Source organism: Trematomus bernacchii, unplaced genomic scaffold (genome assembly GCF_902827165.1).
Source record: "Trematomus bernacchii unplaced genomic scaffold, fTreBer1.1, whole genome shotgun sequence".
In the NCBI taxonomy this organism is placed as follows: Eukaryota; Metazoa; Chordata; class Actinopteri; order Perciformes; family Nototheniidae; genus Trematomus; species Trematomus bernacchii.
This window is the reverse complement of record NW_022987648.1, coordinates 14,359,834-14,386,945: the sequence shown is the minus strand read 5'-3', so window position 1 is coordinate 14,386,945 and position 27,112 is coordinate 14,359,834. Positions and strand designations below refer to the sequence as shown.

The window sequence follows — 27,112 nt, the reverse complement described above, 5'->3', positions numbered from 1 at the left end:
ACAAGGTACTGGGATCAATCCCCAGCATCTCCAACACCATTTAAACAGATGACTTCTCATATACTCAAACCATAAAGTAATGTCCTTTATTAAAGTTTCTTGAAAATCAGTTCCTTTGTTCATCTGTACCTCATTATCCAAAATAGTAATTACAGAAGATAATGAGGACACCATGAAGGGGATGTAGCTCAGTGGTAGAGCGTGTGCTTCGCATGTACAAGGTCCTGGGATCAATCCCCAGCATCTCCAACAACATGGAGCCAGAATTGTTATTCTGTACTACATTTAAAGAGTTACTCAAACCATTGAGGAGAGCCCTCTATCCAAGTTTCATTTGAACTGTGATCATGAGAGCTCTTGAAAGTACTTTGTTGTTTGATTAAGCAATCGGATCGTTAAAGACTGTACAAACAAGTACCTACCGATTGATATAATAACATGAAGGGGATGTAGCTCAGTGGTAGAGCGTGTGCTTTGCATGTCCAAGGTCCTCGGATCAATCCCCAGCATCTCCATCATTGCCAATAACATCTTAAGGTCTCGACAAATGGACACTCAAGGAATCTGTAAAAAAAATGTGTGATAATAAGAGCTCTTGAAAGTTATCTTTTTATATAATCAAGTAATAGAATTAGTAAAATAATAAACAAACAAGTACATATGTAAGGATTGATGTGACGCAATGAAGGGGATGTACCTCAGTGGTAGAGCGTTTGCTGAGCGTGTGCTTAGCATGTACAAAGTACTGGGATCAATCCCCAGCATCTCCAACACCATTTAAACAGATGACTTCTTATATACTCAAACCATAAAGTAAAGTCCTTTATTAAAGTTTCTTGAAAATCAGGCCCTTTGTTCATCTGTACCTCATTATCCAAATAGTAATTACAGAAGATAATGAGGACACCATGAAGGGGATGTAGCTCAGTGGTAGAGCGTGTGCTGAGCGTGTGCTTAGCATGTACAAAGTACTGGGATCAATCCCCAGCATCTCCAACACCATTTAAACAGATGACTTCTTATATACTCAAACCATAAAGTAATGTCCTTTATTAAAGTTTCTTGAAAATCAGGCCCTTTGTTCATCTGTACCTCATTATCCAAAATAGTAATTACAGAAGATAATGAGGACACCATGAAGGGGATGTAGCTCAGTGGTAGAGCGTGTGCTTCGCATGTACAAGGTCTTGGGATCAATCCCCAGCTTCTCCATCATGGCTCTTTAATTGAATAATTAACTGAGTCTCAGTTTACAAACTAATCCACAGTCACACAACATTTCATACCGAATGAAAAGGGGATGTAGCTCAGTGGTAGAGCGTGTGCTTTGCATGTACAAGGTCTTGGGATCAATCCCCAGCTTCTCCATCATGGCTCTTTAATTGAATAATTAACTGAGTCTCAGTTTACAAACTAATCCACAGTCACACAACATTTCATACTGAATTAAAAGGGGATGTAGCTCAGTGGTAGTGTGTGTGCTTTGCATGTACAAGGTCCTGGCATCAATCCCCAGCATCTCCAACAACATTGAGCCAGAATTGTATTCTGTACTACATTTAAAGAGTTACTCAAACCATTGAGGAGAGCCCTCTATCCAAGTTTCATTTGAACTGTGATCATGAGAGCTCTTGAAAGTAGTTTTTTGTTTGAATAAGCAATTGGATCGTTAAAGACTGTACAAACAAGTACCTACCGATTGATATAATAACATGAAGGGGATGTAGCTCAGTGGTAGAGCGTGTGCTTTGCATGTACAAGGTCCTGGGATCAATCCCCAGCATCTCCATCATTGCCAATAACATCTTAAGGTCTCGACAAATGGACACTCAAGGAATCTGTAAAAAAAATGTGTGATAATAAGAGCTCTTGAAAGTTATCTTTTTATATAATCAAGTAATAGAATTAGTAAAATAATAAACAAACAAGTACATATGTAAGGATTGATGTGACGCAATGAAGGGGATGTACCTCAGTGGTAGAGCGTTTGCTGAGCGTGTGCTTAGCATGTACAAAGTACTGGGATAAATCCCCAGCATCTCCAACACCATTTAAACAGATGACTTCTTATATACTCAAACCATAAAGTAATGTCCTTTATTAAAGTTTCTTGAAAATCAGGCCCTTTGTTCATCTGTACCTCATTATCCAAAATAGTAATTACAGAAGATAATGAGGACACCATGAAGGGGATGTAGCTCAGTGGTAGAGCGTGTGCTTCGCATGTACAAGGTCCTGGGATCAATCCCCAGCTTCTCCATCATGGCTCTTTAATTGAATAATTAACTGAGTCTCAGTTTACAAACTAATCCACAGTCACACAACATTTCATACCGAATGAAAAGGGGATGTAGCTCAGTGGTAGAGCATGTACAAGGTCTTGGGAACAATCCCCAGCTTTTCCATCATGGCTCTTTAATTGAATAATTAACTGAGTCTCAGTTAACAAACTAATCCACAGTCACACAACATTTCATACCGAATTAAAAGGGGATGTATCTCAGTGCTAGAGTGTGTGCTTTGCATGTACAAGGTCGTGGGATCAATCCCCAGCATCTCCAACAACATTGAGCCAGAATTGTTATTCTGTACTACATTTAAAGAGTTACTCAAACCATTGAAGAGAGCCCTCTATCCAAGTTTCATTTGAACTGTGATCATGAGAGCTCTTGAAAGTACTTTTTTGTTTAAATAAGCAATCGGATCGTTAAAGACTGTACAAACAAGTACCTACCGATTGATATAATAACATGAAGGGGATGTAGCTCAGTGGTAGAGCGTGTGCTTTGCATGTCCAAGGTTCTCGGATCAATCCCCCGCATCTCCATCATTGCCAATAACATCTTAAGGTCTCGACAAATGGACACTCAAGGAATCTGTAAAAAAAATGTGTGATAATAAGAGCTCTTGAAAGTTATCTTTTTATATAATCAAGTAATAGAATTAGTAAAATAATAAACAAACAAGTACATATGTAAGGATTGATGTGACGCAATGAAGGGGATGTACCTCAGTGGTAGAGCGTTTGCTGAGCGTGTGCTTAGCATGTACAAAGTACTGGGATAAATCCCCAGCATCTCCAACACCATTTAAACAGATGACTTCTTATATACTCAAACCATAAAGTAATGTCCTTTATTAAAGTTTCTTGAAAATCAGGCCCTTTGTTCATCTGTACCTCATTATCCAAAATAGTAATTACAGAAGATAATGAGGACACCATGAAGGGGATGTAGCTCAGTGGTAGAGCGTGTGCTTTGCATGTACAAGGTCCTGGGATCAATCCCCAGCATCTCCAACAACATCGAGCGAGAATTGATATTCTGTACTACATTTAAAGAGTTACTCAAACCATTGAAGAGAGCCCTCTATCCAAGTTTCATTTGAACTGTGATCATAAGAGCTCTTGAAAGTACTTTTTTGTTTGATTAAGCAATTGGATCGTTAAAAGACTGTGCAAACAAGTACCTACCGATTGATATAATAACATGAAGGGGATGTAGCTCAGTGGTAGAGCGTGTGCTTTGCATGTACAAGGTCCTGGGATCAATCCCCAGCATCTCCATCATTGCCAATAACATCTTAAGGTCTCGACAAATGGACACTCAAGGAATCTGTAAAAGAAATGTGTGATAATAAGAGCTCTTGAAAGTTATCTTTTATATAATCAAGTAATAGAATTAGTAAAATAATAAACAAACAAGTACATATGTAAGGATTGATGTGACGCAATGAAGGGGATGTACCTCAGTGGTAGAGCGTTTGCTGAGCGTGTGCTTAGCATGTACAAAGTACTGGGATCAATCCCCAGCATCTCCAACACCATTTAAACAGATGACTTCTTATATACTCAAACCATAAAGTAAAGTCCTTTATTAAAGTTTCTTGAAAATCAGGCCCTTTGTTCATCTGTACCTCATTATCCAAAATAGTAATTACAGAAGATAATGAGGACACCATGAAGGGGATGTAGCTCAGTGGTAGAGCGTGTGCTGAGCGTGTGCTTAGCATGTACAAAGTACTGGGATCAATCCCCAGCATCTCCAACACCATTTAAACAGATGACTTCTTATATACTCAAACCATAAAGTAATGTCCTTTATTAAAGTTTCTTGAAAATCAGGCCCTTTGTTCATCTGTACCTCATTATCCAAAATAGTAATTACAGAAGATAATGAGGACACTATGAAGGGGATGTAGCTCAGTGGTAGTGCGTGTGCTTCGCATGTACAAGGTCCTGGGATCAATCCCCAGCTTCTCCATCATGGCTCTTTAATTGAATAATTAACTGAGTCTCAGTTTACAAACTAATCCACAGTCACACAACATTTCATACCGAATGAAAAGGGGATGTAGCTCAGTGGTAGGGCGTGTGCTTTGCATGTACAAGGTCTTGGGATCAATCCCCAGCTTCTCCATCATGGCTCTTTAATTGAATAATTAACTGAGTCTCAGTTTACAAACTAATCCACAGTCACACAACATTTCATACTGAATTAAAAGGGGATGTAGCTCAGTGGTAGTGTGTGTGCTTTGCATGTACAAGGTCCTGGCATCAATCCCCAGCATCTCCAACAACATTGAGCCAGAATTGTATTCTGTACTACATTTAAAGAGTTACTCAAACCATTGAGGAGAGCCCTCTATCCAAGTTTCATTTGAACTGTGATCATGAGAGCTCTTGAAAGTAGTTTTTTGTTTGAATAAGCAATTGGATCGTTAAAGACTGTACAAACAAGTACCTACCGATTGATATAATAACATGAAGGGGATGTAGCTCAGTGGTAGAGCGTGTGCTTTGCATGTACAAGGTCCTGGGATCAATCCCCAGCATCTCCATCATTGCCAATAACATCTTAAGGTCTCGACAAAAGGACACTCAAGGAATCTGTAAAAAAAATGTGTGATAATAAGAGCTCTTGAAAGTTATCTTTTTATATAATCAAGTAATAGAATTAGTAAAATAATAAACAAACAAGTACATATGTAAGGATTGATGTGACGCAATGAAGGGGATGTACCTCAGTGGTAGAGCGTTTGCTGAGCGTGTGCTTAGCATGTACAAGGTACTGGGATCAATCCCCAGCATCTCCAACACCATTTAAACAGATGACTTCTTATATAATCAAACCATAAAGTAATGTCCTTTATTAAAGTTTCTTGAAAATCAGGCCCTTTGTTCATCTGTACCTCATTATCCAAAATAGTAATTACAGAAGATAATGGGGACACCATGAAGGGGATGTAGCTCAGTGGTAGAGCGTGTGCTTCGCATGTACAAGGTCTTGGGATCAATCCCCAGCTTCTCCATCATGGCTCTTTAATTGAATAATTAACTGAGTCTCAGTTTACAAACTAATCCACAGTCACACAACATTTCATACCGAATGAAAAGGGGATGTATCTCAGTGGTAGAGCGTGTGCTTTGCATGTACAAGGTCCTGGGATCAATCCCCAGCATCTCCAACAACATCGAGACAGAATTGTTATTCTGTACTACATTTAAAGAGTTACTCAAACCATTGAAGAGAGCCCTCTATCCAAGTTTCATTTGAACTGTGATCATGAGAGCTCTTGAAAGTACTTTTTTGTTTGATTAAGCAATCGGATCGTTAAAAGACTGTACAAACAAGTACCTACCGATTGATATAATAACATGAAGGGGATGTAGCTCAGTGGTAGAGCGTGTGCTTTGCATGTCCAAGGTTCTCGGATCAATCCCCCGCATCTCCATCATTGCCAATAACATCTTAAGGTCTCGACAAATGGACACTCAAGGAATCTGTAAAAAAAATGTGTGATAATAAGAGCTCTTGAAAGTTATCTTTTTATATAATCAAGTAATAGAATTAGTAAAATAATAAACAAACAAGTACATATGTAAGGATTGATGTGACGCAATGAAGGGGATGTACCTCAGTGGTAGAGCGTTTGCTGAGCGTGTGCTTAGCATGTACAAAGTACTGGGATAAATCCCCAGCATCTCCAACACCATTTAAACAGATGACTTCTTATATACTCAAACCATAAAGTAATGTCCTTTATTAAAGTTTCTTGAAAATCAGGCCCTTTGTTCATCTGTACCTCATTATCCAAAATAGTAATTACAGAAGATAATGAGGACACCATGAAGGGGATGTAGCTCAGTGGTAGAGCGTGTGCTTTGCATGTACAAGGTCCTGGGATCAATCCCCAGCATCTCCAACAACATCGAGCCAGAATTGATATTCTGTACTACATTTAAAGAGTTACTCAAACCATTGAAGAGAGCCCTCTATCCAAGTTTCATTTGAACTGTGATCATAAGAGCTCTTGAAAGTACTTTTTTGTTTGATTAAGCAATTGGATCGTTAAAAGACTGTGCAAACAAGTACCTACCGATTGATATAATAACATGAAGGGGATGTAGCTCAGTGGTAGAGCGTGTGCTTTGCATGTACAAGGTCCTGGGATCAATCCCCAGCATCTCCATCATTGCCAATAACATCTTAAGGTCTCGACAAATGGACACTCAAGGAATCTGTAAAAGAAATGTGTGATAATAAGAGCTCTTGAAAGTTATCTTTTTATATAATCAAGTAATAGAATTAGTAAAATAATAAACAAACAAGTACATATGTAAGGATTGATGTGACGCAATGAAGGGGATGTACCTCAGTGGTAGAGCGTTTGCTGAGCGTGTGCTTAGCATGTACAAAGTACTGGGATCAATCCCCAGCATCTCCAACACCATTTAAACAGATGACTTCTTATATACTCAAACCATAAAGTAAAGTCCTTTATTAAAGTTTCTTGAAAATCAGGCCCTTTGTTCATCTGTACCTCATTATCCAAAATAGTAATTACAGAAGATAATGAGGACACCATGAAGGGGATGTAGCTCAGTGGTAGAGCGTGTGCTGAGCGTGTGCTTAGCATGTACAAAGTACTGGGATCAATCCCCAGCATCTCCAACACCATTTAAACAGATGACTTCTTATATACTCAAACCATAAAGTAATGTCCTTTATTAAAGTTTCTTGAAAATCAGGCCCTTTGTTCATCTGTACCTCATTATCCAAAATAGTAATTACAGAAGATAATGAGGACACTATGAAGGGGATGTAGCTCAGTGGTAGTGCGTGTGCTTCGCATGTACAAGGTCCTGGGATCAATCCCCAGCTTCTCCATCATGGCTCTTTAATTGAATAATTAACTGAGTCTCAGTTTACAAACTAATCCACAGTCACACAACATTTCATACCGAATGAAAAGGGGATGTAGCTCAGTGGTAGGGCGTGTGCTTTGCATGTACAAGGTCTTGGGATCAATCCCCAGCTTCTCCATCATGGCTCTTTAATTGAATAATTAACTGAGTCTCAGTTTACAAACTAATCCACAGTCACACAACATTTCATACTGAATTAAAAGGGGATGTAGCTCAGTGGTAGTGTGTGTGCTTTGCATGTACAAGGTCCTGGCATCAATCCCCAGCATCTCCAACAACATTGAGCCAGAATTGTATTCTGTACTACATTTAAAGAGTTACTCAAACCATTGAGGAGAGCCCTCTATCCAAGTTTCATTTGAACTGTGATCATGAGAGCTCTTGAAAGTAGTTTTTTGTTTGAATAAGCAATTGGATCGTTAAAGACTGTACAAACAAGTACCTACCGATTGATATAATAACATGAAGGGGATGTAGCTCAGTGGTAGAGCGTGTGCTTTGCATGTACAAGGTCCTGGGATCAATCCCCAGCATCTCCATCATTGCCAATAACATCTTAAGGTCTCGACAAAAGGACACTCAAGGAATCTGTAAAAAAAATGTGTGATAATAAGAGCTCTTGAAAGTTATCTTTTTATATAATCAAGTAATAGAATTAGTAAAATAATAAACAAACAAGTACATATGTAAGGATTGATGTGACGCAATGAAGGGGATGTACCTCAGTGGTAGAGCGTTTGCTGAGCGTGTGCTTAGCATGTACAAGGTACTGGGATCAATCCCCAGCATCTCCAACACCATTTAAACAGATGACTTCTTATATAATCAAACCATAAAGTAATGTCCTTTATTAAAGTTTCTTGAAAATCAGGCCCTTTGTTCATCTGTACCTCATTATCCAAAATAGTAATTACAGAAGATAATGGGGACACCATGAAGGGGATGTAGCTCAGTGGTAGAGCGTGTGCTTCGCATGTACAAGGTCTTGGGATCAATCCCCAGCTTCTCCATCATGGCTCTTTAATTGAATAATTAACTGAGTCTCAGTTTACAAACTAATCCACAGTCACACAACATTTCATACCGAATGAAAAGGGGATGTATCTCAGTGGTAGAGCGTGTGCTTTGCATGTACAAGGTCCTGGGATCAATCCCCAGCATCTCCAACAACATCGAGACAGAATTGTTATTCTGTACTACATTTAAAGAGTTACTCAAACCATTGAAGAGAGCCCTCTATCCAAGTTTCATTTGAACTGTGATCATGAGAGCTCTTGAAAGTACTTTTTTGTTTGATTAAGCAATCGGATCGTTAAAAGACTGTACAAACAAGTACCTACCGATTGATATAATAACATGAAGGGGATGTAGCTCAGTGGTAGAGCGTGTGCTTTGCATGTACAAGGTCCTGGGATCAATCCCCAGCATCTCCATCATTGCCAATAAGATCTTAAGGTCTCGACAAATGGACACTGAAGGAATCTGTAAAAGAAATGTGTGATAATAAGAGCTCTTGAAAGTTATCTTTTTATATAATCAAGTAATAGAATTAGTAAAATAATAAACAAACAAGTACATATGTAAGGATTGATGTGACGCAATGAAGGGGATGTACCTCAGTGGTAGAGCGTTTGCTGAGCGTGTGCTTAGCATGTACAAAGTACTGGGATCAATCCCCAGCATCTCCAACACCATTTAAACAGATGACTTCTTATATACTCAAACCATAAAGTAAAGTCCTTTATTAAAGTTTCTTGAAAATCAGGCCCTTTGTTCATCTGTACCTCATTATCCAAAATAGTAATTACAGAAGATAATGAGGACACCATGAAGGGGATGTAGCTCAGTGGTAGAGCATGTGCTTTGCATGTACAAGGTCCTGGGATCAATCCCCAGCTTCTCCAACAACATCGAGCCAGAATTGATATTCTGTACTACATTTAAAGAGTTACTCAAACCATTGAAGAGAGCCCTCTATCCAAGTTTCATTTGAACTGTGATCATAAGAGCTCTTGAAAGTACTTTTTTGTTTGATTAAGCAATTGGATCGTTAAAAGACTGTGCAAACAAGTACCTACCGATTGATATAATAACATGAAGGGGATGTAGCTCAGTGGTAGAGCGTGTGCTTTGCATGTACAAGGTCCTGGGATCAATCCCCAGCATCTCCATCATTGCCAATAACATCTTAAGGTCTCGACAAATGGACACTCAAGGAATCTGTTAATTTTTGTTGTGATAATAAGAGCTATTGAAAGATATCTTTTTATATAATCAAGTAATAGAATTAGTAAAATAATAAACAAACAAGTACATATGTAAGGATTGATGTGACACAATGAAGGGGATGTACCTCAGTGGTACAGCGTTTGCTGAGCGTGTGCTTAGCATGTACAAGGTACTGGGATCAATCCCCAGCATCTCCAACACCATTTAAACAGATGACTTCTTATATAATCAAACCATAAAGTAATGTCCTTTATTAAAGTTTCTTGAAAATCAGGCCCTTTGTTCATCTGTACCTCATTATCCAAAATAGTAATTACAGAAGATAATGGGGACACCATGAAGGGGATGTAGCTCAGTGGTAGAGCGTGTGCTTCGCATGTACAAGGTCTTGGGATCAATCCCCAGCTTCTCCATCATGGCTCTTTAATTGAATAATGAACTGAGTCTCAGTTTACAAACTAATCCACAGTCACACAACATTTCATACCGAATGAAAAGGGGATGTATCTCAGTGGTAGAGCGTGTGCTTTGCATGTACAAGGTCCTGGGATCAATCCCCAGCATCTCCAACAACATCGAGACAGAATTGTTATTCTGTACTACATTTAAAGAGTTACTCAAACCATTGAAGAGAGCCCTCTATCCAAGTTTCATTTGAACTGTGATCATGAGAGCTCTTGAAAGTACTTTTTTGTTTGATTAAGCAATCGGATCGTTAAAAGACTGTACAAACAAGTACCTACCGATTGATATAATAACATGAAGGGGATGTAGCTCAGTGGTAGAGCGTGTGCTTCGCATGTACAAGGTCCTGGGATCAATCCCCAGCATCTCCATCATTGCCAATAAGATCTTAAGGTCTCGACAAATGGACACTGAAGGAATCTGTAAAAGAAATGTGTGATAATAAGAGCTCTTGAAAGTTATCTTTTTATATAATCAAGTAATAGAATTAGTAAAATAATAAACAAACAAGTACATATGTAAGGATTGATGTGACGCAATGAAGGGGATGTACCTCAGTGGTAGAGCGTTTGCTGAGCGTGTGCTTAGCATGTACAAAGTACTGGGATCAATCCCCAGCATCTCCAACACCATTTAAACAGATGACTTCTTATATACTCAAACCATAAAGTAAAGTCCTTTATTAAAGTTTCTTGAAAATCAGGCCCTTTGTTCATCTGTACCTCATTATCCAAAATAGTAATTACAGAAGATAATGAGGACACCATGAAGGGGATGTAGCTCAGTGGTAGAGCGTGTGCTTTGCATGTACAAGGTCCTGGGATCAATCCCCAGCTTCTCCAACAACATCGAGCCAGAATTGATATTCTGTACTACATTTAAAGAGTTACTCAAACCATTGAAGAGAGCCCTCTATCCAAGTTTCATTTGAACTGTGATCATAAGAGCTCTTGAAAGTACTTTTTTGTTTGATTAAGCAATTGGATCGTTAAAAGACTGTGCAAACAAGTACCTACCGATTGATATAATAACATGAAGGGGATGTAGCTCAGTGGTAGAGCGTGTGCTTTGCATGTACAAGGTCCTGGGATCAATCCCCAGCATCTCCATCATTGCCAATAACATCTTAAGGTCTCGACAAATGGACACTCAAGGAATCTGTTAATTTTTGTTGTGATAATAAGAGCTATTGAAAGATATCTTTTTATATAATCAAGTAATAGAATTAGTAAAATAATAAACAAACAAGTACATATGTAAGGATTGATGTGACACAATGAAGGGGATGTACCTCAGTGGTACAGCGTTTGCTGAGCGTGTGCTTAGCATGTACAAGGTACTGGGATCAATCCCCAGCATCTCCAACACCATTTAAACAGATGACTTCTTATATAATCAAACCATAAAGTAATGTCCTTTATTAAAGTTTCTTGAAAATCAGGCCCTTTGTTCATCTGTACCTCATTATCCAAAATAGTAATTACAGAAGATAATGGGGACACCATGAAGGGGATGTAGCTCAGTGGTAGAGCGTGTGCTTCGCATGTACAAGGTCTTGGGATCAATCCCCAGCTTCTCCATCATGGCTCTTTAATTGAATAATGAACTGAGTCTCAGTTTACAAACTAATCCACAGTCACACAACATTTCATACCGAATGAAAAGGGGATGTATCTCAGTGGTAGAGCGTGTGCTTTGCATGTACAAGGTCCTGGGATCAATCCCCAGCATCTCCAACAACATCGAGACAGAATTGTTATTCTGTACTACATTTAAAGAGTTACTCAAACCATTGAAGAGAGCCCTCTATCCAAGTTTCATTTGAACTGTGATCATGAGAGCTCTTGAAAGTACTTTTTTGTTTGATTAAGCAATCGGATCGTTAAAAGACTGTACAAACAAGTACCTACCGATTGATATAATAACATGAAGGGGATGTAGCTCAGTGGTAGAGCGTGTGCTTCGCATGTACAAGGTCCTGGGATCAATCCCCAGCATCTCCATCATTGCCAATAAGATCTTAAGGTCTCGACAAATGGACACTGAAGGAATCTGTAAAAGAAATGTGTGATAATAAGAGCTCTTGAAAGTTATCTTTTTATATAATCAAGTAATAGAATTAGTAAAATAATAAACAAACAAGTACATATGTAAGGATTGATGTGACGCAATGAAGGGGATGTACCTCAGTGGTAGAGCGTTTGCTGAGCGTGTGCTTAGCATGTACAAAGTACTGGGATCAATCCCCAGCATCTCCAACACCATTTAAACAGATGACTTCTTATATACTCAAACCATAAAGTAAAGTCCTTTATTAAAGTTTCTTGAAAATCAGGCCCTTTGTTCATCTGTACCTCATTATCCAAAATAGTAATTACAGAAGATAATGAGGACACCATGAAGGGGATGTAGCTCAGTGGTAGAGCGTGTGCTGAGCGTGTGCTTAGCATGTACAAAGTACTGGGATCAATCCCCAGCATCTCCAACACCATTTAAACAGATGACTTCTTATATACTCAAACCATAAAGTAATGTCCTTTATTAAAGTTTCTTGAAAATCAGGCCCTTTGTTCATCTGTACCTCATTATCCAAAATAGTAATTACAGAAGATAATGAGGACACCATGAAGGGGATGTAGCTCAGTGGTAGTGCGTGTGCTTCGCATGTACAAGGTCCTGGGATCAATCCCCAGCTTCTCCATCATGGCTCTTTAATTGAATAATTAACTGAGTCTCAGTTTACAAACTAATCCACAGTCACACAACATTTCATACCGAATGAAAAGGGGATGTAGCTCAGTGGTAGAGCGTGTGCTTTGCATGTACAAGGTCTTGGGATCAATCCCCAGCTTCTCCATCATGGCTCTTTAATTGAATAATTAACTGAGTCTCAGTTTACAAACTAATCCACAGTCACACAACATTTCATACTGAATTAAAAGGGGATGTAGCTCAGTGGTAGTGTGTGTGCTTTGCATGTACAAGGTCCTGGCATCAATCCCCAGCATCTCCAACAACATTGAGCCAGAATTGTATTCTGTACTACATTTAAAGAGTTACTCAAACCATTGAGGAGAGCCCTCTATCCAAGTTTCATTTGAACTGTGATCATGAGAGCTCTTGAAAGTAGTTTTTTGTTTGAATAAGCAATTGGATCGTTAAAGACTGTACAAACAAGTACCTACCGATTGATATAATAACATGAAGGGGATGTAGCTCAGTGGTAGAGCGTGTGCTTTGCATGTACAAGGTCCTGGGATCAATCCCCAGCATCTCCATCATTGCCAATAACATCTTAAGGTCTCGACAAATGGACACTCAAGGAATCTGTAAAAAAAATGTGTGATAATAAGAGCTCTTGAAAGTTATCTTTTTATATAATCAAGTAATAGAATTAGTAAAATAATAAACAAACAAGTACATATGTAAGGATTGATGTGACGCAATGAAGGGGATGTACATCAGTTGTAGAGCGTTTGCTGAGCGTGTGCTTAGCATGTACACGGTACTGGGATCAATCCCCAGCATCTCCAACACCATTTAAACAGATGACTTCTTATATACTCAAACCATAAAGTAATGTCCTTTATTAAAGTTTCTTGAAAATCAGGCCCTTTGTTCATCTGTACCTCATTATCCAAAATAGTAATTACAGAAGATAATGAGGACACCATGAAGGGGATGTAGCTCAGTGGTAGAGCGTGTGCTTTGCATGTACAAGGTCTTGGGATCAATCCCCAGCTTCTCCATCATGGCTCTTTAATTGAATAATTAACTGAGTCTCAGTTTACAAACTAATCCACAGTCACACAACATTTCATACCGAATGAAAAGGGGATGTAGCTCAGTGGTAGAGCGTGTGCTTTGCATGTACAAGGTCCTGGGATCAATCCCCAGCATCTCCAGCAACATCGAGCCAGAATTGTTATTCTGTACTACATTTAAAGAGTTACTCAAACCATTGAAGAGAGCCCTCTATCCAAGTTTCATTTGAACTGTGATCATAAGAGCTCTTGAAAGTACTTTTTTGTTTGATTAAGCAATTGGATCGTTAAAAGACTGTGCAAACAAGTACCTACCGATTGATATAATAACATGAAGGGGATGTAGCTCAGTGGTAGAGCGTGTGCTTTGCATGTACAAGGTCCTGGGATCAATCCCCAGCATCTCCATCATTGCCAATAACATCTTAAGGTCTCGACAAATGGACACTCAAGGAATCTGTTAATTTTTGTTGTGATAATAAGAGCTCTTGAAAGATATCTTTTTATATAATCAAGTAATAGAATTAGTAAAATAATAAACAAACAAGTACATATGTAAGGATTGAGGTGACACAATGAAGGGGATGTACCTCAGTGGTAGAGCGTTTGCTGAGCGTGTGCTTAGCATGTACAAGGTACTGGGATCAATCCCCAGCATCTCCAACACCATTTAAACAGATGACTTCTTATATACTCAAACCATAAAGTAATGTTCTTTATTAAAGTTTCTTGAAAATCAGGCCCTTTGTTCATCTGTACCTCATTATCCAAAATAGTAATTACAGAAGATAATGAGGACACCATGAAGGGGATGTAGCTCAGTGGTAGAGCGTGTGCTTCGCATGTACAAGGTCCTGGGATCAATCCCCAGCTTCTCCATCATGGCTCTTTAATTGAATAATTAACTGAGTCTCAGTTTACAAACTAATCCACAGTCACACAACATTTCATACCGAATGAAAAGGGGATGTAGCTCAGTGGTAGGGCGTGTGCTTTGCATGTACAAGGTATTGGGATCAATCCCCAGCTTCTCCATCATGGCTCTTTAATTGAATAATTAACTGAGTCTCAGTTTACAAACTAATCCACAGTCACACAACATTTCATACCGAATGAAAAGGGGATGTATCTCAGTGGTAGAGCGTGTGCTTTGCATGTACAAGGTCCTGGGATCAATCCCCAGCATCTCCATCATTGCCAATAACATCTTAAGGTCTCGACAAATGGACACTCAAGGAATCAGTTAATTTTTGTTGTGATAATAAGAGCTCTTGAAAGATATCTTTTTATATAATCAAGTAATAGAATTAGTAAAATAATAAACAAACAAGTACATATGTAAGGATTGATGTGACACAATGAAGGGGATGTACCTCAGTGGTAGAGCGTTTGCTGAGCGTGTGCTTAGCATGTACAAGGTACTGGGATCAATCCCCAGCATCTCCAACACCATTTAAACAGATGACTTCTTATATACTCAAACCATAAAGTAATGTCCTTTATTAAAGTTTCTTGAAAATCGGGCCCTTTGTTCATCTGTACCTCATTATCCAAAATAGTAATTACAGAAGATAATGAGGACACCATGAAGGGGATGTAGCTCAGTGGTAGAGCGTGTGCTTCGCATGTACAAGGTCCTGGGATCAATCCCCAGCTTCTCCATCATGGCTCTTTAATTGAATAATTAACTGAGTCTCAGTTTACAAACTAATCCACAGTCACACAACATTTCATACCGAATGAAAAGGGGATGTAGCTCAGTGGTAGGGCGTGTGCTTTGCATGTACAAGGTATTGGGATCAATCCCCAGCTTCTCCATCATGGCTCTTTAATTGAATAATTAACTGAGTCTCAGTTTACAAACTAATCCACAGTCACACAACATTTCATACCGAATGAAAAGGGGATGTATCTCAGTGGTAGAGCGTGTGCTTTGCATGTACAAGGTCCTGGGATCAATCCCCAGCATCTCCATCATTGCCAATAACATCTTAAGGTCTCGACAAATGGACACTCAAGGAATCAGTTAATTTTTGTTGTGATAATAAGAGCTCTTGAAAGATATCTTTTTATATAATCAAGTAATAGAATTAGTAAAATAATAAACAAACAAGTACATATGTAAGGATTGATGTGACACAATGAAGGGGATGTACCTCAGTGGTAGAGCGTTTGCTGAGCGTGTGCTTAGCATGTACAAGGTACTGGGATCAATCCCCAGCATCTCCAACACCATTTAAACAGATGACTTCTTATATACTCAAACCATAAAGTAATGTCCTTTATTAAAGTTTCTTGAAAATCGGGCCCTTTGTTCATCTGTACCTCATTATCCAAAATAGTAATTACAGAAGATAATGAGGACACCATGAAGGGGATGTAGCTCAGTGGTAGAGCGTGTGCTTCGCATGTACAAGGTCCTGGGATCAATCCCCAGCTTCTCCATCATGGCTCTTTAATTGAATAATTAACTGAGTCTCAGTTTACAAACTAATCCACAGTCACACAACATTTCATACCGAATGAAAAGGGGATGTAGCTCAGTGGTAGGGCGTGTGCTTTGCATGTACAAGGTATTGGGATCAATCCCCAGCTTCTCCATCATGGCTCTTTAATTGAATAATTAACTGAGTCTCAGTTTACAAACTAATCCACAGTCACACAACATTTCATACCGAATGAAAAGGGGATGTATCTCAGTGGTAGAGCGTGTGCTTTGCATGTACAAGGTCCTGGGATCAATCCCCAGCATCTCCATCATTGCCAATAACATCTTAAGGTCTCGACAAATGGACACTCAAGGAATCAGTTAATTTTTGTTGTGATAATAAGAGCTCTTGAAAGATATCTTTTTATATAATCAAGTAATAGAATTAGTAAAATAATAAACAAACAAGTACATATGTAAGGATTGATGTGACACAATGAAGGGGATGTACCTCAGTGGTAGAGCGTTTGCTGAGCGTGTGCTTAGCATGTACAAGGTACTGGGATCAATCCCCAGCATCTCCAACACCATTTAAACAGATGACTTCTTATATACTCAAACCATAAAGTAATGTCCTTTATTAAAGTTTCTTGAAAATCGGGCCCTTTGTTCATCTGTACCTCATTATCCAAAATAGTAATTACAGAAGATAATGAGGACACCATGAAGGGGATGTAGCTCAGTGGTAGAGCGTGTGCTTCGCATGTACAAGGTCTTAGGATCAATCCCCAGCTTCTCCATCATGGCTCTTTAATTGAATAATTAACTGAGTCTCAGTTTACAAACTAATCCACAGTCACACAACATTTCATACCGAATGAAAAGGGGATGTATCTCAGTGGTAGAGCGTGTGCTTTGCATGTACAAGGTCCTGGGATCAATCCCCAGCATCTCCAATAACATTGAGCCAGAATTGTTGTTCTGTACTACATTTAAAGAGTTACTCAAACCATTGAGGAGAGTCCTCTATGCAACTTTCATTTGAACTGTGATCATGAGAGCTCTTGAAAGTACTTTTTTGTTTGATTAAGCAATTGGATCGTTAAAAGACTGTACAAACAAGTACCTACCGATTGATATAATAACATGAAGGGGATGTAGCTCAGTGGTAGAGCGTGTGCTTTGCATGTACAAGGTCCTGGGATCAATCCCCAGCATCTCCATCATTGCCAATAACATCTCAAGGTCTCGACAAATGGCCGCTCAAGGAATCTGTTAATTTTTGTTGTGATAATAAGAGCTCTTGAAAGATATCTTTTTATATAATCAAGTAATAGAATTAGTAAAATAATAAACAAACAAGTACATATGTAAAGATTGATGTGACGCAATGAAGGGGATGTAGCTCAGTGGTAGAGCGTTTGCTGAGCGTGTGCTTAGCATGTACAAGGTACTGGGATCAATCCCCAGCATCTCCAACACCATTTAAACAGATGACTTCTCATATACTCAAACCATAAAGTAATGTCCTTTATTAAAGTTTCTTGAAAATCAGTTCCTTTGTTCATCTGTACCTCATTATCCAAAATAGTAATTACAGAAGATAATGAGGACACCATGAAGGGGATGTAGCTCAGTGGTAGAGGGTGTGCTTCGCATGTACAAGGTCCTGGGATCAATCCCCAGCTTCTCCATCATGGCTCTTTAATTGAATAATTAACTGAGTCTCAGTTTACAAACTAACCCACATTCACACAACATTTCATACCAAATGAAAGGGGATGTAGCTCAGTGGTAGAGCGTGTGCTTTGCATGTACAAGGTCCTGGGATCAATCCCCAGCATCTCCAACAACATGGAGCCAGAATTGTTATTCTGTACTACATTTAAAGAGTTACTCAAACCATTGAGGAGAGCCCTCTATCCAAGTTTCATTTGAACTGTGATCATGAGAGCTCTTGAAAGTACTTTGTTGTTTGATTAAGCAATCGGATCGTTAAAGACTGTACAAACAAGTACCTACCGATTGATATAATAACATGAAGGGGATGTAGCTCAGTGGTAGAGGGTGTGCTTTGCATGTACAAGGTCCTGGGATCAATCCCCAGCTTCTCCATCATGGCTCTTTAATTGAATAATTAACTGAGTCTCAGTTTACAAACTAATCCACAGTCACACAACATTTCATACCGAATGAAAAGGGGATGTAGCTCAGTGGTAGAGCGTGTGCTTTGCATGTACAAGGTCCTGGGATCAATCCCCAGCATCTCCATCATTGCCATTAACATCTTAAGGTCTCGACAAATCGCAGCTCAAGGAATCTGTTAATTTTTGTTGTGATAATAAGAGCTCTTGAAAGATATCTTTTTATATAACCAAGTAATAGAATTAGTAAAATAATAAACAAACAAGTACATATGTAAAGATTGATGTGACGCAATGAAGGGGATGTAGCTCAGTGGTAGAGCGTTTGCTGAGCGTGTGCTTAGCATGTACAAAGTACTGGGATCAATCCCCAGCTTCTCCATCATGGCTGTTTAATTGAATAATGAACTGAGTCTCAGTTTACAAACTAATCCACAGTCACACAACATTTCATACCAAATGAAAAGGGGATGTAGCTCAGTGGTAGTGTGTGTGCTTTGCATGTACAAGGTCCTGGGATCAATCCCCAGCATCTCCCACAACATTGAGCCAGAATTGTATTCTTTACTACATTTAAAGAGTTACTCAAACCATTGAGGAGAGCCCTCTATCCAAGTTTCATTTGAACTGTGATCATGAGAGCTCTTGAAAGTACTTTTTTGTTTGATTAAGCAATCGGATCGTTAAAAGACTGTACAAACAAGTACCTACCGATTGATATAATAACATGAAGGGGATGTAGCTCAGTGGTAGAGCGTGTGCTTTGCATGTACAAGGTCCTGGGATCAATCCCCAGCATCTCCATCATTGCCAATAAGATCTTAAGGTCTCGACAAATGGACACTGAAGGAATCTGTAAAAGAAATGTGTGATAATAAGAGCTCTTGAAAGTTATCTTTTTATATAATCAAGTAATAGAATTAGTAAAATAATAAACAAACAAGTACATATGTAAGGATTGATGTGACACAATGAAGGGGATGTACCTCAGTGGTAGAGCGTTTGCTGAGCGTGTGCTTAGCATGTACAAGGTACTGGGATCAATCCCCAGCATCTCAAACACCATTTAAACAGATGACTTTTTATATACTCAAACCATAAAGTAATGTCCTTTATTAAAGTTTTTGAAAATCAGGCCCTTTGTTCATCTGTACCTCATTATCCAAAATAGTAATTACAGAAGATAATGAGGACACCATGAAGGGGTTGTAGCTCAGTGGTAGAGCGTGTGCTTCGCATGTACAAGGTCTTGGGATCAATCCCCAGCTTCTCCATCATGGCTCTTTAATTGAATAATTAACTGAGTCTCAGTTTACAAACTAATCCACAGTCACACAACATTTCATACCAAATGAAAAGGGGATGTATCTCAGTGGTAGAGCATGTGCTTTGCATGTACAAGGTCCTGGGATCAATCCCCAGCATCTCCAACACCATTTAAACAGATGACTTCTTATATACTCAAACCATAAAGTAATGTCCTTTATTAAAGTTTCTTGAAAATCAGGCCCTTTGTTCATCTGTACCTCATTATCCAAAATAGTAATTACAGAAGATAATGAGGACACCATAAAGGGGATGTAGCTCAGTGGTAGAGCGTGTGCTTTGCATGTACAAGGTCCTGGGATCAATCCCCAGCATCTCCAACAACATCGAGCCAGAATTGTTATTCTGTACTACATTTAAAGAGTTACTCAAACCATTGAAGAGAGCCCTCTATCCAAGTTTCATTTGAACTGTGATCATAAGAGCTCTTGAAAGTACTTTTTTGTTTGATTAAGCAATTGGATCGTTAAAAGACTGTGCAAACAAGTACCTACCGATTGATATAATAACATGAAGGGGATGTAGCTCAGGTGTAGAGCGTGTGCTTTGCATGTACAAGGTCCTGGGATCAATCCCCAGCATCTCCATCATTGCCAATAACATCTTAAGGTCTCGACAAATGGACACTCAAGGAATCTGTTAATTTTTGTTGTGATAATAAGAGCTCTTGAAAGATATCTTTTTATATAATCAAGTAATAGAATTAGTAAAATAATAAACAAACAAGTACATATGTAAGGATTGAGGTGACACAATGAAGGGGATGTACCTCAGTGGTAGAGCGTTTGCTGAGCGTGTGCTTAGCATGTACAAGGTACTGGGATCAATCCCCAGCATCTCCAACACCATTTAAACAGATGACTTCTTATATACTCAAACCATAAAGTAATGTTCTTTATTAAAGTTTCTTGAAAATCAGGCCCTTTGTTCATCTGTACCTCATTATCCAAAATAGTAATTACAGAAGATAATGAGGACACCATGAAGGGGATGTAGCTCAGTGGTAGAGCGTGTGCTTCGCATGTACAAGGTCCTGGGATCAATCCCCAGCTTCTCCATCATGGCTCTTTAATTGAATAATTAACTGAGTCTCAGTTTACAAACTAATCCACAGTCACACAACATTTCATACCGAATGAAAAGGGGATGTATCTCAGTGGTAGAGCGTGTGCTTTGCATGTACAAGGTCCTGGGATCAATCCCCAGCATCTCCATCATTGCCAATAACATCTTAAGGTCTCGACAAATGGACACTCAAGGAATCAGTTAATTTTTGTTGTGATAATAAGAGCTCTTGAAAGATATCTTTTTATATAATCAAGTAATAGAATTAGTAAAATAATAAACAAACAAGTACATATGTAAGGATTGATGTGACACAATGAAGGGGATGTACCTCAGTGGTAGAGCGTTTGCTGAGCGTGTGCTTAGCATGTACAAGGTACTGGGATCAATCCCCAGCATCTCCAACACCATTTAAACAGATGACTTCTTATATACTCAAACCATAAAGTAATGTCCTTTATTAAAGTTTCTTGAAAATCGGGCCCTTTGTTCATCTGTACCTCATTATCCAAAATAGTAATTACAGAAGATAATGAGGACACCATGAAGGGGATGTAGCTCAGTGGTAGAGCGTGTGCTTCGCATGTACAAGGTCCTGGGATCAATCCCCAGCTTCTCCATCATGGCTCTTTTATTGAATAATTAACTGAGTCTCAGTTTACAAACTAATCCACAGTCACACAACATTTCATACCGACTGAAAAGGGGATGTAGCTCAGTGGTAGGGCGTGTGCTTTGCATGTACAAGGTATTGGGATCAATCCCCAGCTTCTCCATCATGGCTCTTTAATTGAATAATTAACTGAGTCTCAGTTTACAAACTAATCCACAGTCACACAACATTTCATACCGAATGAAAAGGGGATGTATCTCAGTGGTAGAGCGTGTGCTTTGCATGTACAAGGTCCTGGGATCAATCCCCAGCATCTCCATCATTGCCAATAACATCTTAAGGTCTCGACAAATGGACACTCAAGGAATCAGTTAATTTTTGTTGTGATAATAAGAGCTCTTGAAAGATATCTTTTTATATAATCAAGTAATAGAATTAGTAAAATAATAAACAAACAAGTACATATGTAAGGATTGATGTGACACAATGAAGGGGATGTACCTCAGTGGTAGAGCGTTTGCTGAGCGTGTGCTTAGCATGTACAAGGTACTGGGATCAATCCCCAGCATCTCCAACACCATTTAAACAGATGACTTCTTATATACTCAAACCATAAAGTAATGTCCTTTATTAAAGTTTCTTGAAAATCGGGCCCTTTGTTCATCTGTACCTCATTATCCAAAATAGTAATTACAGAAGATAATGAGGACACCATGAAGGGGATGTAGCTCAGTGGTAGAGCGTGTGCTTCGCATGTACAAGGTCTTAGGATCAATCCCCAGCTTCTCCATCATGGCTCTTTAATTGAATAATTAACTGAGTCTCAGTTTACAAACTAATCCACAGTCACACAACATTTCATACCGAATGAAAAGGGGATGTATCTCAGTGGTAGAGCGTGTGCTTTGCATGTACAAGGTCCTGGGATCAATCCCCAGCATCTCCAATAACATTGAGCCAGAATTGTTGTTCTGTACTACATTTAAAGAGTTACTCAAACCATTGAGGAGAGCCCTCTATGCAACTTTCATTTGAACTGTGATCATGAGAGCTCTTGAAAGTACTTTTTTGTTTGATTAAGCAATTGGATCGTTAAAAGACTGTACAAACAAGTACCTACCGATTGATATAATAACATGAAGGGGATGTAGCTCAGTGGTAGAGCGTGTGCTTTGCATGTACAAGGTCCTGGGATCAATCCCCAGCATCTCCATCATTGCCAATAACATCTCAAGGTCTCGACAAATGGCCGCTCAAGGAATCTGTTAATTTTTGTTGTGATAATAAGAGCTCTTGAAAGATATCTTTTTATATAATCAAGTAATAGAATTAGTAAAATAATAAACAAACAAGTACATATGTAAAGATTGATGTGACGCAATGAAGGGGATGTAGCTCAGTGGTAGAGCGTTTGCTGAGCGTGTGCTTAGCATGTACAAGGTACTGGGATCAATCCCCAGCATCTCCAACACCATTTAAACAGATGACTTCTCATATACTCAAACCATAAAGTAATGTCCTTTATTAAAGTTTCTTGAAAATCAGTTCCTTTGTTCATCTGTACCTCATTATCCAAAATAGTAATTACAGAAGATAATGAGGACACCATGAAGGGGATGTAGCTCAGTGGTAGAGGGTGTGCTTCGCATGTACAAGGTCCTGGGATCAATCCCCAGCTTCTCCATCATGGCTCTTTAATTGAATAATTAACTGAGTCTCAGTTTACAAACTAACCCACATTCACACAACATTTCATACCAAATGAAAAGGGGATGTAGCTCAGTGGTAGAGCGTGTGCTTTGCATGTACAAGGTCCTGGGATCAATCCCCAGCATCTCCAACAACATGGAGCCAGAATTGTTATTCTGTACTACATTTAAAGAGTTACTCAAACCATTGAGGAGAGCCCTCTATCCAAGTTTCATTTGAACTGTGATCATGAGAGCTCTTGAAAGTACTTTGTTGTTTGATTAAGCAATCGGATCGTTAAAGACTGTACAAACAAGTACCTACCGATTGATATAATAACATGAAGGGGATGTAGCTCAGTGGTAGAGGGTGTGCTTTGCATGTACAAGGTCCTGGGATCAATCCCCAGCTTCTCCATCATGGCTCTTTAATTGAATAATTAACTGAGTCTCAGTTTACAAACTAATCCACAGTCACACAACATTTCATACCGAATGAAAAGGGGATGTAGCTCAGTGGTAGAGCGTGTGCTTTGCATGTACAAGGTCCTGGGATCAATCCCCAGCATCTCCATCATTGCCATTAACATCTTAAGGTCTCGACAAATCGCAGCTCAAGGAATCTGTTAATTTTTGTTGTGATAATAAGAGCTCTTGAAAGATATCTTTTTATATAACCAAGTAATAGAATTAGTAAAATAATAAACAAACAAGTACATATGTAAAGATTGATGTGACGCAATGAAGGGGATGTAGCTCAGTGGTAGAGCGTTTGCTGAGCGTGTGCTTAGCATGTACAAAGTACTGGGATCAATCCCCAGCTTCTCCATCATGGCTGTTTAATTGAATAATGAACTGAGTCTCAGTTTACAAACTAATCCACAGTCACACAACATTTCATACCAAATGAAAAGGGGATGTAGCTCAGTGGTAGTGTGTGTGCTTTGCATGTACAAGGTCCTGGGATCAATCCCCAGCATCTCCCACAACATTGAGCCAGAATTGTATTCTGTACTACATTTAAAGAGTTACTCAAACCATTGAGGAGAGCCCTCTATCCAAGTTTCATTTGAACTGTGATCATGAGAGCTCTTGAAAGTACTTTTTTGTTTGATTAAGCAATCGGATCGTTAAAAGACTGTACAAACAAGTACCTACCGATTGATATAATAACATGAAGGGGATGTAGCTCAGTGGTAGAGCGTGTGCTTTGCATGTACAAGGTCCTGGGATCAATCCCCAGCATCTCCATCATTGCCAATAAGATCTTAAGGTCTCGACAAATGGACACTGAAGGAATCTGTAAAAGAAATGTGTGATAATAAGAGCTCTTGAAAGTTATCTTTTTATATAATCAAGTAATAGAATTAGTAAAATAATAAACAAACAAGTACATATGTAAGGATTGATGTGACACAATGAAGGGGATGTACCTCAGTGGTAGAGCGTTTGCTGAGCGTGTGCTTAGCATGTACAAGGTACTGGGATCAATCCCCAGCATCTCAAACACCATTTAAACAGATGACTTTTTATATACTCAAACCATAAAGTAATGTCCTTTATTAAAGTTTTTGAAAATCAGGCCCTTTGTTCATCTGTACCTCATTATCCAAAATAGTAATTACAGAAGATAATGAGGACACCATGAAGGGGTTGTAGCTCAGTGGTAGAGCGTGTGCTTCGCATGTACAAGGTCTTGGGATCAATCCCCAGCTTCTCCATCATGGCTCTTTAATTGAATAATTAACTGAGTCTCAGTTTACAAACTAATCCACAGTCACACAACATTTCATACCAAATGAAAAGGGGATGTATCTCAGTGGTAGAGCATGTGCTTTGCATGTACAAGGTCCTGGGATCAATCCCCAGCATCTCCAACACCATTTAAACAGATGACTTCTTATATACTCAAACCATAAAGTAATGTCCTTTATTAAAGTTTCTTGAAAATCAGGCCCTTTGTTCATCTGTACCTCATTATCCAAAATAGTAATTACAGAAGATAATGAGGACACCATAAAGGGGATGTAGCTCAGTGGTAGAGCGTGTGCTTTGCATGTACAAGGTCCTGGGATCAATCCCCAGCATCTCCAACAACATCGAGCCAGAATTGTTATTCTGTACTACATTTAAAGAGTTACTCAAACCATTGAAGAGAGCCCTCTATCCAAGTTTCATTTGAACTGTGATCATAAGAGCTCTTGAAAGTACTTTTTTGTTTGATTAAGCAATTGGATCGTTAAAAGACTGTGCAAACAAGTACCTACCGATTGATATAATAACATGAAGGGGATGTAGCTCAGGTGTAGAGCGTGTGCTTTGCATGTACAAGGTCCTGGGATCAATCCCCAGCATCTCCATCATTGCCAATAACATCTTAAGGTCTCGACAAATGGACACTCAAGGAATCTGTTAATTTTTGTTGTGATAATAAGAGCTCTTGAAAGATATCTTTTTATATAATCAAGTAATAGAATTAGTAAAATAATAAACAAACAAGTACATATGTAAGGATTGAGGTGACACAATGAAGGGGATGTACCTCAGTGGTAGAGCGTTTGCTGAGCGTGTGCTTAGCATGTACAAGGTACTGGGATCAATCCCCAGCATCTCCAACACCATTTAAACAGATGACTTCTTATATACTCAAACCATAAAGTAATGTCCTTTATTAAAGTTTCTTGAAAATCGGGGCCCTTTGTTCATCTGTACCTCATTATCCAAAATAGTAATTACAGAAGATAATGAGGACACCATGAAGGGGATGTAGCTCAGTGGTAGAGCGTGTGCTTCGCATGTACAAGGTCCTGGGATCAATCCCCAGCTTCTCCATCATGGCTCTTTAATTGAATAATTAACTGAGTCTCAGTTTACAAACTAATCCACAGTCACACAACATTTCATACCGAATGAAAAGGGGATGTAGCTCAGTGGTAGAGCGTGTGCTTTGCATGTACAAGGTATTGGGATCAATCCCCAGCTTCTCCATCATGGCTCTTTAATTGAATAATTAACTGAGTCTCAGTTTACAAACTAATCCACAGTCACACAACATTTCATACCGAATGAAAAGGGGATGTATCTCAGTGGTAGAGCGTGTGCTTTGCATGTACAAGGTCCTGGGATCAATCCCCAGCATCTCCATCATTGCCAATAACATCTTAAGGTCTCGACAAATGGACACTCAAGGAATCAGTTAATTTTTGTTGTGATAATAAGAGCTCTTGAAAGATATCTTTTTATATAATCAAGTAATAGAATTAGTAAAATAATAAACAAACAAGTACATATGTAAGGATTGATGTGACACAATGAAGGGGATGTACCTCAGTGGTAGAGCGTTTGCTGAGCGTGTGCTTAGCATGTACAAGGTACTGGGATCAATCCCCAGCATCTCCAACACCATTTAAACAGATGACTTCTTATATACTCAAACCATAAAGTAATGTCCTTTATTAAAGTTTCTTGAAAATCGGGCCCTTTGTTCATCTGTACCTCATTATCCAAAATAGTAATTACAGAAGATAATGAGGACACCATGAAGGGGATGTAGCTCAGTGGTAGAGCGTGTGCTTTGCATGTACAAGGTCTTAGGATCAATCCCCAGCTTCTCCATCATGGCTCTTTAATTGAATAATTAACTGAGTCTCAGTTTACAAACTAATCCACAGTCACACAACATTTCATACCGAATGAAAAGGGGATGTATCTCAGTGGTAGAGCGTGTGCTTTGCATGTACAAGGTCCTGGGATCAATCCCCAGCATCTCCAATAACATTGAGCCAGAATTGTTGTTCTGTACTACATTTAAAGAGTTACTCAAACCATTGAGGAGAGCCCTCTATGCAACTTTCATTTGAACTGTGATCATGAGAGCTCTTGAAAGTACTTTTTTGTTTGATTAAGCAATTGGATCGTTAAAAGACTGTACAAACAAGTACCTACCGATTGATATAATAACATGAAGGGGATGTAGCTCAGTGGTAGAGCGTGTGCTTTGCATGTACAAGGTCCTGGGATCAATCCCCAGCATCTCCATCATTGCCAATAACATCTCAAGGTCTCGACAAATGGCCGCTCAAGGAATCTGTTAATTTTTGTTGTGATAATAAGAGCTCTTGAAAGATATCTTTTTATATAATCAAGTAATAGAATTAGTAAAATAATAAACAAACAAGTACAT

The 27,112-nt window shown here is 38.9% G+C and overlaps 48 non-coding genes across 48 annotated transcripts; all 48 read left to right on the top strand.

The window, feature by feature from the left end:
- The first annotated feature begins 177 nt into the window (after window positions 1-177).
- Window positions 178-249, top strand: trnaa-cgc. The gene has a single exon. It is a non-coding gene; the product is annotated as a tRNA-Ala (tRNA).
- An 891-nt stretch (window positions 250-1,140) lies between these two features.
- On the top strand, window positions 1,141-1,212 carry trnaa-cgc. The gene has a single exon. It is a non-coding gene; the product is annotated as a tRNA-Ala (tRNA).
- A 505-nt stretch (window positions 1,213-1,717) lies between these two features.
- Window positions 1,718-1,789, top strand: trnaa-ugc. Its single transcript has one exon. It is a non-coding gene; the product is annotated as a tRNA-Ala (tRNA).
- Window positions 1,790-2,188: 399 nt separating this feature from the next.
- trnaa-cgc lies at window positions 2,189-2,260 on the top strand. Its single transcript has one exon. It is a non-coding gene; the product is annotated as a tRNA-Ala (tRNA).
- Window positions 2,261-3,226: 966 nt separating this feature from the next.
- trnaa-ugc lies at window positions 3,227-3,298 on the top strand. The gene has a single exon. It is a non-coding gene; the product is annotated as a tRNA-Ala (tRNA).
- Window positions 3,299-3,493: 195 nt separating this feature from the next.
- On the top strand, window positions 3,494-3,565 carry trnaa-ugc. The gene has a single exon. It is a non-coding gene; the product is annotated as a tRNA-Ala (tRNA).
- A 625-nt stretch (window positions 3,566-4,190) lies between these two features.
- Window positions 4,191-4,262, top strand: trnaa-cgc. Its single transcript has one exon. It is a non-coding gene; the product is annotated as a tRNA-Ala (tRNA).
- A 505-nt stretch (window positions 4,263-4,767) lies between these two features.
- trnaa-ugc lies at window positions 4,768-4,839 on the top strand. Its single transcript has one exon. It is a non-coding gene; the product is annotated as a tRNA-Ala (tRNA).
- A 399-nt stretch (window positions 4,840-5,238) lies between these two features.
- Window positions 5,239-5,310, top strand: trnaa-cgc. The gene has a single exon. It is a non-coding gene; the product is annotated as a tRNA-Ala (tRNA).
- An 822-nt stretch (window positions 5,311-6,132) lies between these two features.
- trnaa-ugc lies at window positions 6,133-6,204 on the top strand. Its single transcript has one exon. It is a non-coding gene; the product is annotated as a tRNA-Ala (tRNA).
- Window positions 6,205-6,399: 195 nt separating this feature from the next.
- trnaa-ugc lies at window positions 6,400-6,471 on the top strand. The gene has a single exon. It is a non-coding gene; the product is annotated as a tRNA-Ala (tRNA).
- A 626-nt stretch (window positions 6,472-7,097) lies between these two features.
- On the top strand, window positions 7,098-7,169 carry trnaa-cgc. Its single transcript has one exon. It is a non-coding gene; the product is annotated as a tRNA-Ala (tRNA).
- A 505-nt stretch (window positions 7,170-7,674) lies between these two features.
- trnaa-ugc lies at window positions 7,675-7,746 on the top strand. Its single transcript has one exon. It is a non-coding gene; the product is annotated as a tRNA-Ala (tRNA).
- Window positions 7,747-8,145: 399 nt separating this feature from the next.
- On the top strand, window positions 8,146-8,217 carry trnaa-cgc. The gene has a single exon. It is a non-coding gene; the product is annotated as a tRNA-Ala (tRNA).
- Window positions 8,218-8,568: 351 nt separating this feature from the next.
- On the top strand, window positions 8,569-8,640 carry trnaa-ugc. Its single transcript has one exon. It is a non-coding gene; the product is annotated as a tRNA-Ala (tRNA).
- Window positions 8,641-9,306: 666 nt separating this feature from the next.
- Window positions 9,307-9,378, top strand: trnaa-ugc. The gene has a single exon. It is a non-coding gene; the product is annotated as a tRNA-Ala (tRNA).
- A 399-nt stretch (window positions 9,379-9,777) lies between these two features.
- On the top strand, window positions 9,778-9,849 carry trnaa-cgc. The gene has a single exon. It is a non-coding gene; the product is annotated as a tRNA-Ala (tRNA).
- A 351-nt stretch (window positions 9,850-10,200) lies between these two features.
- Window positions 10,201-10,272, top strand: trnaa-cgc. Its single transcript has one exon. It is a non-coding gene; the product is annotated as a tRNA-Ala (tRNA).
- A 666-nt stretch (window positions 10,273-10,938) lies between these two features.
- trnaa-ugc lies at window positions 10,939-11,010 on the top strand. The gene has a single exon. It is a non-coding gene; the product is annotated as a tRNA-Ala (tRNA).
- Window positions 11,011-11,409: 399 nt separating this feature from the next.
- Window positions 11,410-11,481, top strand: trnaa-cgc. Its single transcript has one exon. It is a non-coding gene; the product is annotated as a tRNA-Ala (tRNA).
- A 351-nt stretch (window positions 11,482-11,832) lies between these two features.
- trnaa-cgc lies at window positions 11,833-11,904 on the top strand. Its single transcript has one exon. It is a non-coding gene; the product is annotated as a tRNA-Ala (tRNA).
- A 626-nt stretch (window positions 11,905-12,530) lies between these two features.
- On the top strand, window positions 12,531-12,602 carry trnaa-cgc. The gene has a single exon. It is a non-coding gene; the product is annotated as a tRNA-Ala (tRNA).
- Window positions 12,603-13,107: 505 nt separating this feature from the next.
- On the top strand, window positions 13,108-13,179 carry trnaa-ugc. Its single transcript has one exon. It is a non-coding gene; the product is annotated as a tRNA-Ala (tRNA).
- Window positions 13,180-13,734: 555 nt separating this feature from the next.
- trnaa-ugc lies at window positions 13,735-13,806 on the top strand. The gene has a single exon. It is a non-coding gene; the product is annotated as a tRNA-Ala (tRNA).
- Window positions 13,807-14,001: 195 nt separating this feature from the next.
- trnaa-ugc lies at window positions 14,002-14,073 on the top strand. Its single transcript has one exon. It is a non-coding gene; the product is annotated as a tRNA-Ala (tRNA).
- Window positions 14,074-14,472: 399 nt separating this feature from the next.
- Window positions 14,473-14,544, top strand: trnaa-cgc. Its single transcript has one exon. It is a non-coding gene; the product is annotated as a tRNA-Ala (tRNA).
- A 711-nt stretch (window positions 14,545-15,255) lies between these two features.
- trnaa-cgc lies at window positions 15,256-15,327 on the top strand. The gene has a single exon. It is a non-coding gene; the product is annotated as a tRNA-Ala (tRNA).
- Window positions 15,328-16,038: 711 nt separating this feature from the next.
- On the top strand, window positions 16,039-16,110 carry trnaa-cgc. Its single transcript has one exon. It is a non-coding gene; the product is annotated as a tRNA-Ala (tRNA).
- A 711-nt stretch (window positions 16,111-16,821) lies between these two features.
- trnaa-cgc lies at window positions 16,822-16,893 on the top strand. The gene has a single exon. It is a non-coding gene; the product is annotated as a tRNA-Ala (tRNA).
- Window positions 16,894-17,244: 351 nt separating this feature from the next.
- trnaa-ugc lies at window positions 17,245-17,316 on the top strand. The gene has a single exon. It is a non-coding gene; the product is annotated as a tRNA-Ala (tRNA).
- Window positions 17,317-17,715: 399 nt separating this feature from the next.
- Window positions 17,716-17,787, top strand: trnaa-cgc. The gene has a single exon. It is a non-coding gene; the product is annotated as a tRNA-Ala (tRNA).
- Window positions 17,788-17,870: 83 nt separating this feature from the next.
- Window positions 17,871-17,942, top strand: trnaa-ugc. The gene has a single exon. It is a non-coding gene; the product is annotated as a tRNA-Ala (tRNA).
- Window positions 17,943-18,292: 350 nt separating this feature from the next.
- On the top strand, window positions 18,293-18,364 carry trnaa-ugc. The gene has a single exon. It is a non-coding gene; the product is annotated as a tRNA-Ala (tRNA).
- A 605-nt stretch (window positions 18,365-18,969) lies between these two features.
- trnaa-ugc lies at window positions 18,970-19,041 on the top strand. Its single transcript has one exon. It is a non-coding gene; the product is annotated as a tRNA-Ala (tRNA).
- A 398-nt stretch (window positions 19,042-19,439) lies between these two features.
- trnaa-cgc lies at window positions 19,440-19,511 on the top strand. Its single transcript has one exon. It is a non-coding gene; the product is annotated as a tRNA-Ala (tRNA).
- Window positions 19,512-19,811: 300 nt separating this feature from the next.
- Window positions 19,812-19,883, top strand: trnaa-ugc. The gene has a single exon. It is a non-coding gene; the product is annotated as a tRNA-Ala (tRNA).
- Window positions 19,884-20,549: 666 nt separating this feature from the next.
- trnaa-cgc lies at window positions 20,550-20,621 on the top strand. Its single transcript has one exon. It is a non-coding gene; the product is annotated as a tRNA-Ala (tRNA).
- A 555-nt stretch (window positions 20,622-21,176) lies between these two features.
- trnaa-cgc lies at window positions 21,177-21,248 on the top strand. Its single transcript has one exon. It is a non-coding gene; the product is annotated as a tRNA-Ala (tRNA).
- A 711-nt stretch (window positions 21,249-21,959) lies between these two features.
- trnaa-cgc lies at window positions 21,960-22,031 on the top strand. Its single transcript has one exon. It is a non-coding gene; the product is annotated as a tRNA-Ala (tRNA).
- A 351-nt stretch (window positions 22,032-22,382) lies between these two features.
- On the top strand, window positions 22,383-22,454 carry trnaa-ugc. Its single transcript has one exon. It is a non-coding gene; the product is annotated as a tRNA-Ala (tRNA).
- A 399-nt stretch (window positions 22,455-22,853) lies between these two features.
- trnaa-cgc lies at window positions 22,854-22,925 on the top strand. Its single transcript has one exon. It is a non-coding gene; the product is annotated as a tRNA-Ala (tRNA).
- Window positions 22,926-23,009: 84 nt separating this feature from the next.
- Window positions 23,010-23,081, top strand: trnaa-ugc. The gene has a single exon. It is a non-coding gene; the product is annotated as a tRNA-Ala (tRNA).
- A 350-nt stretch (window positions 23,082-23,431) lies between these two features.
- trnaa-ugc lies at window positions 23,432-23,503 on the top strand. The gene has a single exon. It is a non-coding gene; the product is annotated as a tRNA-Ala (tRNA).
- A 605-nt stretch (window positions 23,504-24,108) lies between these two features.
- trnaa-ugc lies at window positions 24,109-24,180 on the top strand. The gene has a single exon. It is a non-coding gene; the product is annotated as a tRNA-Ala (tRNA).
- Window positions 24,181-24,578: 398 nt separating this feature from the next.
- trnaa-cgc lies at window positions 24,579-24,650 on the top strand. The gene has a single exon. It is a non-coding gene; the product is annotated as a tRNA-Ala (tRNA).
- A 300-nt stretch (window positions 24,651-24,950) lies between these two features.
- Window positions 24,951-25,022, top strand: trnaa-ugc. The gene has a single exon. It is a non-coding gene; the product is annotated as a tRNA-Ala (tRNA).
- A 667-nt stretch (window positions 25,023-25,689) lies between these two features.
- trnaa-cgc lies at window positions 25,690-25,761 on the top strand. The gene has a single exon. It is a non-coding gene; the product is annotated as a tRNA-Ala (tRNA).
- A 1,134-nt stretch (window positions 25,762-26,895) lies between these two features.
- trnaa-ugc lies at window positions 26,896-26,967 on the top strand. Its single transcript has one exon. It is a non-coding gene; the product is annotated as a tRNA-Ala (tRNA).
- The last annotated feature ends 145 nt before the right edge of the window (window positions 26,968-27,112 follow it).